Raw genomic sequence first — 17,500 nt, 5'->3', positions numbered from 1 at the left:
AATCTAATTGACATATTTTGTTGAATGTCACCACCTGTCTTACTTCAGTTTAAAAACGGAAGAGAATTCATAGCTCCTGTCATCAATAAAATTAAATTAATTTTCCCGTGAATGAACATTGTCCACGAAGTTCCAAGATATACATATTATTATCATTATTATTATTATTATTAGCCAAGCTACAACCCTAGTTGGAAAAGCAAGATGCTATAAGCCCAAGGCCTCCAACAGGGAAAAATAGCCCAGTGAGGAAAGCAAATAAAGAAATGAATAAATGATGAGAATAAATTAACAATATATCATTCTAAAAACAGTAACAGCGTCAAAACAGATATGTCCTATATAAACTATTAACAACGTCAAAAACTGATATGTCATATATAAACAATAAAAAAGACTCATGTCAGCCTGGTCAACATAAAAACATTTGCTCCCACTTTGAACTTTTGAAGTGCTACTGATTCAACTACCCGATTATGAAGATCATTCCACAACTTGGTAACAGCTGGAATAAAACTTCTAGAATACTGTGTAGTAATGAGCCTCATGATGGAGAAGGCCTGGCTATTAGAATTAACTGCCTGCCTAGTATTACGAACAGGATAGAATTGTCCAGGGAGATCTGAATTTAAAGGATGGTCAGAGTTATGAAAAATCTTATGCAACATGCATAATGAACTAATTGAACGACGGTGCCAAAGATTAATATCTAGATCATGAATAAGAAATTTAATAGACCGTAAGTTTCTGTCCAAGAAATTAAGATGAGAATCACCAGCTGAAGGACAGAAAAGAGAACAATATTCAAAACAAGTTAGAATGAAAGAATTAAAACACTTCTTCAGAATAGATTGATCACCGAAAATCTTGTAAGACTTTCTCAATAAGCCAATTTTTTTTTGTGCAATTGAAGAAGACACAGACCTAATGTGTTTCTCAAAAGTAAATTTACTGTCGAGAATCACACCTAAAATCTTAAAAGTCATACAAATTTAAAGAAACATTATCAATACTGAGATCCGGATGTTGAGGAGCCACCGTCCTTGACCTACTTACAATCATACTTTGAGTTTTGTTAGGATTCAACTTCATATCCCATAATTTGCACCATGCACTAATTTTAGCTAAATCTCTATTAAGGGATTCACCAACCCCAGATCTACATTCAGGGGATGGAATTGATGCAAAGAGAGTAGCATCATCTGCATATGCAACAAGCTTGTTTTCTAGGCCAAACCACATGTCATGTGTATATAGTATGAAAAGTAATGGGTCAAGCGCACTACCCTGTGGAACACCGGAAATCACATTCCTATAATCACTATGGGGCCCATCAACAACAACTCTTTGAGATCTATTACTTAAAAAATCAATAATAATGCTAAGACACGACCCACCCACTCCCAACTGTTTCAGTTTGAAAACAAGGGCCTCACGATTAACACGGTCAAAGGCAGCACTAAAATCAAGGCCAATCATACGAATTTCTTGACCACAATCAAGGGATTTCTGTACAGCATTGGAGATTGTAAGAAGGGCATCATATGCTCCAAGGCCTTTACGAAAACCAATTTACAAACTAGGGAGTAGGTGAATACCTTCAGCAAACCTATTAAGACGTTTTGCCAGAAGACGTTCAAAAACTTTAGATAATATGGGAGTTATGGAAATAGGGCGGTAATCAGTGGGACTTGAGCTACCACAAACACATTTACATAGAGGAGTAACATTACCAATTCTCCAACAAGTGCTAAAAGCTCCTCTTCTTGCTAACTTGCGCAAAATAACAGATAACTTTGGACTAAGAAATCTGCTGTCTTTATAAAAAAACAAAGGAAAAATACCATTTGGGTCTACACCTCCATAAGCATCAAGGTCCATCAACAGAGCTTTAATCTCACGAGATCGAAAAGTTAAACTAGTTAGTTTAGCCTAAGGAAAACAGGAATGAGGAAGTTCAAGTTTTTCACTACTCTGGATACTGTCAAAAACATCAGCCAAGAAAGCATTGAGACATTTAACTGCGATGTCAAGCAGATGCTGATAGCATGGACGATTGACAATGACTCGACGCAATGGGTTGGAGGTCTACTATTTGTAGGCTTAAAAAAAAAAAAAAAAAAAAAAAAAAAAACTCTTCACCTAGAAACCTTAATAACAAACACCCTCGGAAGTCTTTTGTGGTCGGAAAGTGACATCAGGTTTGGAAGGGGACAAGTCTGTCAAAAGCTGTCATTGAGAACCTTGAAAACGAAGGGGAGATTGAACAGTTAGCCTTCGAAATGAAAGATGCAGAACAAGAGAAGTTGACGATCAACAAGCCACCGTCAGTTCGGAACACACTAGCGACGACAACGGTAATGAAATTCACGAAGAAGTTACGGTTTCTGAAAGTGATTCTGATGTTGAAGGAGAAACCTCACAAAACATAAGCAGGCAATTATCCTTGGTGGATGCCTGTACAAAAGATGCAACATCTGAGCAAGAGAAAAGCAGAGCAGAAATGCTTCATAATCTCGCACTCAACTTGTGCCTCTTCAAGAAAAGGATGCAGGTCTTGTCCCAGTTTGACCGGGGAAGATAGGATTGTAGGAACATCCCAGGCATAATTACTGCAGTCCGAAATGACAACTACTGAATCGGAACAAGCCATGGTATTATAAACAGTTGGATATGAAGAACCCAACTTTTAAATGCTGGCTATGCAATTAAGAGAAGAAACATGGTTAAAGAAGATGAATTTATTCCATTTCAACGAATTACCACTTGCTCTCATTGCATGGTGGTCAAGGTTTCACAAAGTGTTCCTGTCAGGTGACTTGCATGACAAAAAGATGTCATTGCAAAAAGAATCAAACTTTGTGCCACATACATTGCCACTCACAAAACAAAACTTGCAGAAATAGGTAACAGGGTAATCGGGTCAGCAATTTGAGATTTTAACATCACTTAACGTTTTTATTCATCACCTTAAATTTTGGCTGACAGATGTTTATGTTTTCCATTTTTATTCTATGCAAGCAGCATTCATTTTAGAGTAAAACGTACAGAGATTAAAAAGGTTTATAATTGGTTAATGCCTTTGTTGATGAGTATAATAAACTATATTTGTTATAATGAATAATTGCTATATGATCTATTGGAAATCAAGCGAAAGTTACCTAATACACAAACTAAGCACATTGCCTATTTAACAAACTAGGCTGCCTAATTTACGAATTAGGCCGCCTAGTTTATGAATTAGGCATAGTATTAAAATGAGTTTACAAGTTAGGCAATGCCACTGCCTAATATACAAATTAGGCAAATCGATTGCTTAGTTTACAAATTAGGCAATTCCTCGTATTAGGCACGACATATACATACACACACACACACACACACACATATATATATATATATATATATATATATATATATATACATATATATATATATATATATATATATATATATATATATATATTCTAGAGGAGAGAAAACTCCTATCTATCTATTTATCTCTCTATCTATCTATCTATCTATTTATCTATCTATCTATCTATCTATCTATCTATCTATCTATATATATATATATATATATATATATATATATATATATGTATATATATGTTGCTTAAAATCAGACATCAGTGGAATTACAATACATTTGGTAGAGTTATATTCAAGCTAAATAAAAATAAGCGTATAATATTATGCTTCAAGGATAAAACATGAACGCCCAAAGCCTTCGAGAGACGATTGTATAGATGAGTTGAAATAAATTCATTGCGCCTTACTCCACCATGTTATGAATGGGTTGGACCATACAATGGCTGCACTCAGCAAGTAGATCTATGGGAGGCCTTAAAGTATGGTTGAGTCATGCACGTAGGAGTAAAGGGGCTTCCCCACTTTTTACCGAAATTTTACTATCTATCTTTTACCTTCAGAAAAGATTCAAAGATATTGCACAAATCTAGTAGCTAATTCTTTAAATAAATTATCATTCAAAAGCTATTTCATGAATAGAAGGCTTTTGTTAACATACATATCCATGTTAGAGTAACTATATATGTATATGTATGTATATATATATATATATATATATATATATATATATATATATATATATATATATATATACATATATATATGTATATATATAAATATTTATACATATATATATATATACATATATATATATATATATATATATGTATATATATGTATATATATATATATATATATATATATATATATATATATACATATATATATGTGTGTGTGTGTGTATACCAGAACAGTTTCTTAACTTATAAATCCACTATCTCCTTCTGCGTTTGCAATCTCTATGGTCCTATTATGTTATTCTTAATGTCCATATATACTATGTCGTTATATGTCCTACACAGGTCCATTTCTTTATCTTATATGTTAGAGTAACCTCTACTTTAGTTTGACCTCGTATCCATGTTGCTCTTTTTCTGTCTCTTAACGTTATTCCCATTATTATTCTTTCTATAGCTCTTTGAGTTGTAAGTACCTTACGTACTAATGCTTTAGCAAAACTCCAAAGTTAATATGGGGTGAACCATCTAATTTAATATTTTTCCTTTTAGAGAAAGTGACATTTTACTTTTCATAATATCTTTTTCTTAACCAAAATCTTTCCATACCATGCTTTTGATTTTGGTCTCATGACCTGGGGAAACACTTACTGTCTGTCCTAAGTTCGTATACTCATTAACAATCTCTGCAGGTTCGTCTTTAGCTCTTATTTGTTGTGTCTGCATTTTCAATGTACTTCATCTTAGTTTTGCTCATTTAGTCTTAATTTCTGCTTTATCTGTTCAAATCTTCCATCATCTTTTGCAATTCCTTCCATGATTCATTAAATAGAACTAAGTTATTTGTACTTCTTAAGTTGTTAAGGTATTCCCTATTAATGTTAATTCCTACGTTTCCCAATCTAAATTCTTGAAAAAAAAAAAAAAAAACTTCTAGGCAGAATGCTGTGATTAATCTAGGAGAGATAGGGTCTCCTTGTCTAACTCTTTTTCTCAATTGGAATTTTCTCACTAAATTTATGCAGTTTTAGGATTGCAGTACTACCGTATCTTCAAGTGTTCCAACATAAGTATCATCTATTCCCTGTCTTTGAAGGGCTTTCATTGGTGCTAAAGTTTTGACAGATTCAAATATATTTTCGTAGTCTTTAAATGCCATATGTAGTGGTTTGTTATTTTTCCATTAGCTGGGTAATTACATGGATATGGCCAGTTGTTAAATATCCGCGTCTAAAACCTGCCCGCTCTCTTCCCATTTTGCCTAATATGATCTTTGTAAATATTTCCGTTGAAAGTTTGGTTAGCTAATCTCTACTGGGGAGTGCAAATAGCATGGCCAAACCAACTCCATGTACCCCTCACCATGATCTCATCCACATATGGCACTTGAGTGATCTCTCTTATATTTTCATTTCTAATCCTGTCCTGCTATTTAACTTCCGATGGCTTTGTTATCAAATCTACAAAATCTGTTGGATATTGTTTCATTGCCATACCATTTTCTGATTTTACTTAACATAGGCGTTGTCTGATTGTTTTTTTCAATCTTTCATTAAACACCAATTCAAAAGACCCTGTATTAGAGATTATAGTTCCTAAATATTTGAATGATTCCACCTCATTAATGCTTTCTCAAACTTTCAAATGGACTCCACAAGGCACTAGAAGAGTTGGAAGACCCATGCCTACATGGCTGAGGACTGTGAAGTAAGAGACGATGAATGGAAAAGTATTTTTTAAAAGCTTAAGATAGAGATGACTGGCGAAATCTAGCTGAGGCCCTTTGCGTCAATAGGCGTTGGAGATGATGATGAAATATTTCATATATTACTAAAAGTAAACTTATTAGGCAGTAATTTTTCAAGTCTTTTGTCTCTCTTTTTGTGAAATAATCAATGATAAAGTTTTTCCAATTTGTTAGGCCAGCTTCTCTTTTGCCTATTTTCATGCCTTTTAAGACTTTCTTTACTCTACTGTTACTTTCGGTACCGGTGTCACATATAATTTGCACTCCCTTGGATTTTGACTCCCCTGTCATTATTATGTATATACATACATATATATATATATATATATATATATATATATATATATATATATATATATATATATATATATATATAAAACGGATTTTGAGCAAAGCGAAAAATCTATTTTTGGGTGAGATAGCCATGTCGTCCTGATGGAAGTTCCTTCATTAGTAGCTTCCTAGGTTATGTGTGACTACAGTGATATATCCCTGAGAATTTACCGAAGGTACCCAGAATTCTAACTCCTGGAGCGAATATCCCTTAAAATTTTAAGAAGGGATATCGCGTAAGGACGTAATGGCACACCTCATAGCAATCTGCACCCCAGATAGAGTTTTACGTTCGAGGAGGTGTGGCAAAAATAAAAGGGGGGCTCTTCAAAGGCCATCCCCGTTCCCTACTACTATTGATAGTACAACAGCGCCATCCCCACGATAGCGGTCATTCCTTGTAGCATTGAGCATAGGCTGTTACAGATACAGTACTACGGGAAGGAAACTGAAGATATCTTCTACAGAAGAGATGGGTGGGTCCATCAGGACGACATGGCTATCTCACCCAAAAATAGATTTTTCGCTTCGCTCAAAATCCGTTTTTTGGGCTCAAGCCATGTCGTGCTGATGGAAGCATACCAGACCATTAATGTATCTGTGGATTTTCTATCAGTGCCTAAACCTTATATCAACCTTTTCAATGGTCATACTGACCATATGAGACTAGTGACAATACCGTTATATGTCATCATCACTAAACATAAACAAGGTTAGTGCTTCCTGCCTCCTACAGGGAAGAGTCATCTAGACAGTTGAAAAGGGATTTCAAGGTTAACATAAATAGTATGACCAAACTTAAGTACACACTGAATATACAAATAGTCTCAAGTTGTATATTTGGCCAAAAAGACATCAGTGTCTCTTATGTCTAACCTTAGATGCATACAAATATGTGAAGGATGCATTCTAGGTAGATAAAAAGTCTGGCATGTATAGATACAATTGTCTGGCGAAGATGGACGCACTACATTCAAATAGACATTTATTTCTAATAAATGACTACAAGAGATGGTTAGCAAAACGAATGTAGTCTGACAATGGAATTATACCTGGAACAAGTACAGGAATCGTATTTCTTTCTTGAAGGAATGAAGTCAAGAAATGCCACTCTTAGATTGAAGAAAAGGTAAAAGATAACTGCTCTTCATAAAACCTGTACTGGTTACCATTAACTGCCCTATGTACTTCGTACACCGGCACTAGAACTATCTGTATAATTCCACACCTGGGATTTTAGAACAGAGCTAGTGTTACCATGGTAACACTTAAATAAAAGAAGACATACTTAAAAAGGATGACTTCCTCTCCCCTTAATTGACAGTCCCAGTCAATTATCTGTTCATCGTAGAATAAACGGCAGAGTAAATAAGTTACCTGACGTCACCACATATTGCTTCAGATCATGGACTAGCAAAGCATAGTGTTTGTAGAACATCCTGGATGATTCCTATCCAGAGCATGTCCGAGGAAAAGTGAGGACCCAAACCAAAAATAGTTTATCACAAAAATTAGGGGGCAGGTTTTAATATACTACCTGCTGCCACTACAAAGTGTTTTAGTTCATGCACTTGTTTTGCGTAGTGTTTGTAAAACACTCTGGAGGATTTCCATCCAGTGTATGAACGAAGACGCTCAAAGTCCATGTACTGAAAGAAGTTCAGTGATGAAGCAATCTTTCTTGGATCATGACTTGCGGGAGTACTGTCCGGATCCGCTCTACGAATAAAGTAGGTGAGCTTCGCCCTTAGTTGATTTAGAGATAAATTTGATCCCGAAGTTTCTCCTCTAAAGAGCTGTCCTCCCCTGAAGTCTGAAGTTCTACGAAGATAGACCTTTAGACACTCTACAGGACATAGAGAGACATCTTCCTTCAGAGGACAGATTCTCCAGGGACCCCACCTCTTAGTGGGTAGCTCGTTTTTAGCGAGAAATGATGGATCAGGGAAGAGATTGAGTTCTCCTAAATCTGTGAACTGAATGTGGCCCTCATCTCTCGATAGAGCCACTATTTCACTAACTCTAGCCCCAGAGGCTATTGCAAACAGGAAAATAACCTTTTGGGTTAGATCCTTAAGAGAACAATCTTCATTGTTTACCAATGAGGCATAATGTAAGACCTTGTCCAAAGACCAAGAGATGGGCTTTGGTGGTGCTGCAGGCCTAAGTCTAGCACATGCTTTCAGAATCTTGTTAAAGATTTCATTTGCCAGATCCACTTGGAAGGCATATAGGAGAGGTCTAGTCAAGGCCGATTTGCACGTATTTATCGTATTGGCCGCCAACCCCTGGCTATGAAGGTGGACAAAGAAGGACAGACAGAAGTTCATAGAAATTTCTTTCGGACCTTTTGATTTAACAAACTCCACCCACTTCTTCCAGGAAGACTCATACTGTCTTCTAGTAGACTTAGCCTTGTATTCTTCTAAGAATTCAATATTGCCTTCTGAGATCCCAAACCTCTTTCCAACCGCTAGGGCAAGAAATTCGTGAAATGAGGGGTTTGGGTTCTCCGTGATAAACCTAAGGCAGTTTATTTTTGAATCTTCAGAAATATAGCTAGGATTGGAACTAGGACCAGCCTCATCTAGACTATCAGCCTCATTAGAGGGTCCTCGTAAGGGGCTATTTAACGAGGTACTATCTTGAAGATGCTCGTGATGAAAAGATCGAGCTGCAGTTCCGGGACTTGTTCCTATCTGGGATGGAATATGTCTGCGTCCATGGACCATTCCAGCTCTATCTCCTTGGATTGAGATAGAGAATCCACCGTCCCCTCGTGGATCAGTTGTAAGTGAACTGCTAATAGGTGCCATTCCTTTAAGAAAGTGATGAGTGACTTCACCAGAACAATACGAGATGTTCGATTGCGAAGTCATATTTGATCTCTTCAAGCATTTGATGCGTGTTTTCTCCAGACCCTTAACGCATCCTTCCGACGTGCTCATTGCACAAGGTCTGTCAGAATTGCGAACCAGGGAAAGTCCAGCGTTTTCCCTTGTTAGCGTTTCGGGAATCTGATCGATCAGCTGAGTCTCTTGACGGACCTTGTGAGCTCCTTTTAAATCCCCAAGAGGAAATTGAGTTGATGTGACTGAAAGCTTCGATGGTTTCTTAGCCATCGAAACTACAGATCTGGAGAAACTCGAGACTTCTAGAGTCAAATCTTGCATCTGTAATGTCCCGGGAACCGGGTCATCTATATGAAGATACATAGGACTGTGAGCCTGATACGTATCTATTCTAGGATGAATATTACTCTTCGTGACATGAATCCTAGATAGGAGGAAGGGGGGTGGTTGGCTGAAAGGCTCCAGAGGACACCTTTCAGGTCTGGTAAGACTTCGAACACCCTTAATTGGAACAATTGGAAGGATTAACATTCGGAACTTGTAGTTTACCAAAAACTTGTTGAGTGGCGACAGGTTCAGAATGACTCGGAGATTTCTCGAGTCCTTCTCGTGAACAGAAAATGGCCTTCCCTGGAACTCGACGAGCCATAGCTTTCTTACTACCTGTATGCTCTACAGCTCTCAGGTATATTCCTCCAGGAGGGTTTTGAACTGTAGGAGAAGGTAAGACGACGAAAGTAGGGACATTTTTGTTTCCCACCAATGGCTTATTTCGAATAGGCTCTGGACCAAAGGATCGAAGGTCCTGCGATCCTGAGGGAAGGTTCTAGCCGAAGCGTCTTTAAGCTTTGAATAATCAGCAGGTTTAGACTTTTGACCATTTGCCTGTAGCATTGTGGTCACTGGAATATTTCCAGTAATTTCGATCTTCTTTTTAGGTTGGGGACCCACAACCACAGAAGATTTTCTCTTTGAGGGAATGCCCCATTTCCAGAGAAGACTAATGTTCTCCATGGTGGCATTCATAATTACTTCCTTAATGACCTCTTGTGGGAAGAGGTCTTTACCCCAGATGGTGGAAGATATTAGCTTCCTTGTTTCGTGTTTCACTGTTGCAGCAGCGAACACAAACTCTCTACATGCTCTCCTAGCCTTCACAAAGGCGTAAAGGTCCTTTACCAAGGTAGCCATATGCATTTTGGCTATGACCATGAGCATCCCTGGAGTGTTTTCGTAGGTTGAACACAACTCTATGTAGTTTTGTAGAGAAAGGGATGCCGCAAGTCTCTTCTTTGACTCGAGTTCATTAAACAAGAGCAAATCGGACAAAATAGGGAGACATACATTGAATTGTCGACTAGTGACATCCTTGTCTAATTTTCCTACCGAAAATGTCAAATGGACGTCCTTCCAATCCTTCGCCTAACCGGGAAAGGCTGGTGACAAAGGCTTGCACTCATCGAGTGTAGGACATGGTTCACCCGCCTCTACAGCTTTGGTAACCGAAGTAAATGCCTTCCCCATAAAGGGTGAAGCGAGTGAAGTAGGAGCAAGAAAGGAAGGGTGTCTGTTATTCAGTGAGAAGACCTTCGTCTCTGAATAACCCGCCCTCTTCAGATTACCTGAAAGGATAGTCTGTGCCTTACCATGGTCAAGAATCATGACCTCCTTTTGTTCCGTTCCTTTTCCTGACTTTGGTTCATACAACAGTCGAACCCAACAATTAGGGAAAGCATCAAAGCTTGGCCAAAATTGGATTTTGTCCAAAGGAACAGCACCTAATTTCTCTGAGATGTAGAGATTGCCATTTGAAATCGACATCTGCTCCGCAAACCTCCAGGGATTGGTTATGGAGCATGTAGGAAGGTCTTGATTCATGGGTCGTTTGACTGACCCGTGGGAAGCAACAAGAGAAGCTTTACAAGGTTCTATCTTGTGTTTTACTTCCTGCTTTTTGCTTTGTTTACCAAAGCTCTCTATCTGATTCTTCAGTTGGATACATAACTGTACCACATTATCCAATAGAGGGGTAGAAGATGAAGATGTTGACATCGGTGGCTCTTTAGCCGGCATAGGCGGAGGAAAGTCCGACACAACATATTTCTCTTCTACCTTAGGGCACTTCTTGCCCTCGATCCCAAAGGTTTTCTCACCATCAGGGGATGTAGTTGGCTCCTGAGCCACTACTATTTCCTCACTTAGCTTTGGAAATAATAGCTTACGCATCCTATCATTAGGAAGGAAAGGTTCCGGAGAGATCTTTCGGAAGCCTCTCACCCAGTTACGTAATTTATACTGAGCTATATCCCTAGACTCTGTAGACTCGGGATTATCAAAACCTTCAGACATCAATGTCCGACATATATTGCAACCCTGTGGGTTCCAATAATGTAGGGATCCGGAAATAATATTGCAGGGGGCAGGCAACCTGCAAGAATTATGACCGTAAAAGTCCTTACTCTTGGCTTTGCAGGGGACTGCAGCACAAGATATCTGGTGTTCCTCCTGTAAAGAAAGGAGAACCAAATGAGTATACAAGGGATTATTACACTGATAATCAACATGTAAATGTCATCTACAACAGAATAGCTTAGGATAGCAAGCTATAAAGGGATAGTAGGAGATACATACTTGTGTACCCCCGTGAGCAAATGCTGCTACCTCTCCTCAGAATTAACTACATGGAGCTTTCTCTGTTGAGAAAATCTAAGTAGAAGGGTTCTTACCCCTAGGGGTAGAGAAGTATCAAGTAACTGTCCCAAAAAATGTTAATACTGTGGGGTCAGGATGGCTGATTCTAAATCAGACTATTGAAGAAAAATATTCCTTCAATATATAATCGGTATCAGCAGAAAAACTCGCTGGAGGATACCCAAGGTATGCTAGAAAATACTATTGTATCATGGTACTGTAGTCTTCTAAATGCAGTAAGTCTATATTGCAAATTATCGACTACTGTACCTATGTGTAGTAATCTAGTCATTATGCTGCCTACCAGGCAGCATAAGACAGAAGGGTCCATCCAGCATAAAGCCAGATGGACTAGAAAATTAAAGACATATATTAGTATATCCGACTCAGGTCACTTGCTGTAGTCTTCCTACTATATTAAATTATAGAGTTTCCTGATCAGGGAGACTCGAGAAAAGGCTGTACATTTTAAGGGTTAGGAGTGTATAACTCTTGCCTTGAAGTATTTGATATTGTAGGGTAATCCTAAACTGATTTCCAATCAGGATATTGAAGAAATCATATTCATTCAATATAGGATTAGGCTCAGCAAATGTCCGAGCCGGATATCCAAAATATATTGGAAATAACTACTAATACAAGAAATATAGTAGTTTTCTATCTGCAGTATATACTATACTGAGATATACTGGCTATCTTTATCACCTATACAGTAGTTGATCCGGCATGATGCCGGTCTAGCTAGGACTTGCCGGCATACCCGGCAGAACTAGCGAGACAGAGAGAGAGACAGCATGGAAAAAAGGGGCTATCCTTTACTGTAAATGTATACAGTAATTAAGGAAGTAAAAGTCTAATAGACTGCCTTTTTTCCGAAAGAAGGTTCTAATTGAAGGGGAGAATGTAACATTCAGGCTTCTAAATAGCTACAGTACTGTTGCCGGCAACCCGCTGACAGTACGAGTACAGTCGGCGCGCTGCCTACCGAGTCAGCTCTGACTTTGCCGGCAGCACACAGGCAACAGAACCTACAGTATAGCAACAGTCCAAGGGAGGACTGAAGAACATTGGGGACAGAAGGGACTACCCACTCACGGCCATCATGGACGTAACTGCCAGCTATACCGGCAGCTAGCAAATGTGCCGTCAGCTGCTAGCCATGTCGGCAGCCGCCGGCAATGTCGGCATTCGCCGACAGTCCATGACTGCCAGCAGCCATCTTGGATGCCGACCAGCCGGCAAATGGCTAACATGCCGTCAGCCGCCGGCAACGTCGACAGTCGTCGGCAATGTCGACAGTCGTCGGCAACGTCGGCAGCCGCCGGCAATGTCGGCAGCCGCCGGCAATGTTGGCAGCCGCCGGCAATGTCGGCAGCCGCCGGAAATGTCGGCAGCTGCCGGCAATGTCGACAGCCGCCGACAGTCCATGACTGTCGGCAGCCATCTTGGTTGCCGGCCAGGCCGGCAGGCGGCAGTAGCCCTGCCGCCAGCCAAGATAGGAGAGGGAGTCTGGCTGGCTCCAGCACCCTACCGCAATGGTAAGAATGCAGGATGTCTGCCTAAAAAGACAATGGATCAACCATAAAAAAGGATAGAGGGGTAGGGGAAAAGGGTCCTGTAACCTCTGTGAAAGGAACTGACACACTTGTCAGTCCCACCACCTATAAAAGGAACTCTGTTTCTGTATCGGTATCGACAGAATCCAGGTGCCAGGAGAGACTCAGTTCTCCAACCCAGAGACTGCTGACACAGTTAAGGGGGTGGCGGCACTGCTGCCTCCTCTCAACAAGGGAGAAACAGGGTTCCAGTGCCACATTATCCTAGGCTAAAAGAAAATTACTCTTAGCCCAGGGAACTGTGGCACAGGACTAGTCTTTTAGTCGTAAGGAGAAGATGGTATACTACCATAACTCTAATGCGACTATGGAGGGCTAACATCCATTGTCGGCAACCTTGTCGGCAGGGGAATAAAGGTATCCTACAACTAACTCACCCTGCCGGCAGGTTGTTGACATAAGACTAAATACTCTGAGATCCTGACTAAATCCCAAAACCTGCTGGTATATCCACAACGAAAGGTTAAGGGAATGGGCAAAAACCAAACCCAAGATTAGCCATGTCTGAATCAAATTCAAGCACGGGTACTAGGGTTGTAGCCTAAGGCTACACTCAGAGGGAAAGGGATTACCCTTAAGTCTCCGAAGAGACGTGAGAAGTTTCATAACATTCTAGGAGGTATCAGTCTCCAAAGGATGAAAACGAAACACAAGGGTAATCGGGGAATGTCGAACATATAGAAAATGTCTAGGATAAGATAATTAGGCTAGACGAGTTCTCGGTTACCTCAATCACCGAAACTCTAACTATACGAACGACAGAGGAAAAAGGAAATAATTATGCACATAATCAAATCTTCACAAGAATAAAAGCCTAAATAGCTAAATAATTACAAGAATTAAATAAAGCTATTTAAAAACTGGAAGTCGTTCCGCTAACTAAATAACGCATGCCTAAGAACGACGGGGCCCATGGCGCCTCCAGTAACTAGCCTAGCTCTAAAACACAATAAATACTTAATTTCATTGTGAAAAAAGGAGCTAAAACATATTCAAAGTAAAGACACGATACTCAACTTTCCAAAGGCGGAAGATGATGAAGAAAGCATAATTAATAATCCTTTAAACAATCGAAAAATTCAATCACAGGAAAATACCACCGAGCAAAATCGCTACAATAAAAGGAATGACCACTATCGTAGGGATGGCGCTGTTGTACTATCGATAGTAGTAGGGAACGGGGATGGCCTTTGAAGGGCCCCCCTTTTATTTTTGCCACACCTCCTCGAACGTAAAACTCTATCTGGGGTGCAGATTGCTATGAGGTGTGCCATTACGTCCTTACGCGATATCCCTTCTTAAAATTTCAAGGGATATTCGCTCCAGGAGTTAGAATTCTGGGTACCTTCGGTAAATTCTCTGGGATATATCACTGTAGTCACATATAACCTAGGAAGCTACTAATGAAGGAACTTCCATCAGCACGACATGGCTATCTCACCCAAATATATATATATATATATATATATATATATATATATATATATATATATATATATATATATATATATACATATATATATATATATATATATATATATATATATATATATATATATATATATATATATATAAATAACTCCCCAGTAATTATTATACGTATGAGTTGCACTCTCCCAGTCATTATCATACGTGAAATGAACACTCCCTCTGTATAATAAGCCCTCCTCAAATTTTTGTGTGATTTGTAAGTACACTAATGTCATTAGTCACTGAAATGGTATTTTACTTGAATTGTTTATTCACTCCAACGCCCAGTACGCACAATTGTCTCTTGAACAAGTCATAAGTTTCTACATTTTCTTGAAAAAGCTTTGTTTTTGCTGGTAAGTAAACTTTACATCAGATCTAATTATCATAGTCTTCAAACTTGGTTCAAATCTTGGTTTATGAAAAGCTGCACCATATATGACCTTGACCTTTTACCTTGAACTTGAAAATCAAAATTTTTTAAACATCTATAATGAAAAATGTGTTAAAATATTATTATTAAATTTAGCGGTTCAATTTTGAAACTTCAAGGTCCAAGGTCACGGTCAAGGTCGAGCAAAAGGTCCTATTCACCTAATTGGCTATAGCTTCAGATTTAATTGTCAAAAAGACTTCAAACTTGGTTTATATTTCATGGTGTGAAAATTCACTTGCTTAGATTATCATGTGTTAAAATTTTTGGCAAAATTATTTAGTGTAGAAAAAATATAAAATTTCTTTCGTGAAACTTTGGTTCGATCTAATTGGGGGAAAACCTGTAACGGTTAAAATTATCTACGCTGATTTTTCATGGTTTGAAAAATCAACGTTTGAGTTTTAGAAATATCTAATTTTTATTACTCCTTCCAGGATTTGAATTCCAAAATATTTGAGCTAAAAAGGTTTTTTTAAGATGAATTTGAGCTAAAAAAATTTGAGTTGAAAAATTAGTGCCAAGGAGAAGGATGGTGAAGTATGAATACACAATACTGTATAGCATTAACGAGTGGGAGGGGAATGGAAATTACATGTATAATAATGATTGGGGAAGTACAAATAATTCAAGGGGAGTGTATATTTTAGTATAATAATGACTGGGGGAGTGCAAATCATACGCAAAATAATCACTCGGGAGTGCATATTTCGGAGGAGTGCATATCCAACGCTACACCGGTTCAGGAGTTTCATTATTTCTTTAGTTTAGTATAGAAACCCTCTACAATCTTTATCACTCCATCTCTTTTATTTATATATTCATTTCCATCCGTTAAAGCAAAGATCTGTTGGTGCCCTATTCCAAGTCTTCTTTTCAATATCTTGGTGTTTCTTCCTTTATTTAGTGTTTCCTCAATTTTGGTCTGATTACGTTTACGAATTTCTTGTTTTTAGTTTGCTTATTGTTTTGGAGAGTTATACTAATTCTATTTCATCTCACTTGGATTTTACCCTCATTTCTAATTGTTTCTTTGTTAGATTTTTGGTGTTTTCTGATAGTTTTCCTTGATCTTGTTTTGGAACTTTTTCATCGATCTCTTGTGTTGATTCCAGTACAAATTTTGTTAAATTGCTGTTCGTTTCTTTTTTATTTGTTTTCCTTTTGTTACGTACCTAGGATTACCTATTTCATCAAATAGCTGGGAGTACCTAATTTCTATTGCTAGATTAAGCTCATAATACTTTTTTCTTGTTACGGAAGTGTTTATTTTCTTTATTAAAATTAGTTTTTTCTTTCATTAGATCTAGATAAATTTTACTCCTCACAATTCTATGGTTGCTTGACTTTAATGTGTTTAGTACTGCTTCATTTTTAACCTAATTAAATTTCCCACTGAAAAGAAAAGCTATTTCGTTTTTCTTTTCTAGATTTAGGCTTCTCCATGTCCATTTTCTATGTTAATTTTTATAAAAAAAAAATAACAGGTGTTCATGATGATTAGATTGCTTTTCTTCAGCAACATTTACCAGCTTGTATCTTATGTTGCTTCTTGTTCCAACTCCAAGTATGCCTACAGCTGATTCCCCTTTCATATTTCGACCCACTCTAGCATGAAAGTAACCCAAAACAAATGCAAACAGTCTTATATTTTTTTTTCTTCAAGATATCTTCAGATCTTCATAAAACGTTTCTCTTTCTCCCTCTGTACTGAATGTTGTTGGTGCATACGTTTCTATGACTTCCATTCGATACTTTTTATTTAGTTTGATAATCAATCTTGGAATTCTATCACTGATACTACATAATATTTCTGTTACCTACACGATTTTTATTAATAAAAAAGCCCACTGCCTTTTCTTTGTTTCTCTCATGGTCTGTGAAGCAAAAAATATGACCCTCTTCTTATTTCACTCAACCCTATTATGTCTCAATTTATTTCAGCTCTTTTACTAAGACAGCAAGATCCTCTTTCCTAGACAGGGTCCTGACATTGTACGTTTGGAGATTGTTTCCAAAGGTGGCTTTTTCTATTCACACACAAAACGCACACACGCACACACATATGTATAAACACACACACACATATATATATACAGTATATATGTGTATATATACATATACTGTATATATGTACATGATTATAATCATATATAAATATATACAATGTATATATAGTATATATACATTTATGCACACACACATATATATATATATATATATATATATATATATATATATATATATATATATATATATATATATATATATATATATATATATATATATTTATATATATATATATATAC

Source organism: Palaemon carinicauda, chromosome 31 (assembly GCF_036898095.1).
Source record: "Palaemon carinicauda isolate YSFRI2023 chromosome 31, ASM3689809v2, whole genome shotgun sequence".
Taxonomy (NCBI): domain Eukaryota; kingdom Metazoa; phylum Arthropoda; class Malacostraca; order Decapoda; family Palaemonidae; genus Palaemon; species Palaemon carinicauda.
This window is presented reverse-complemented; position numbering follows the sequence as displayed.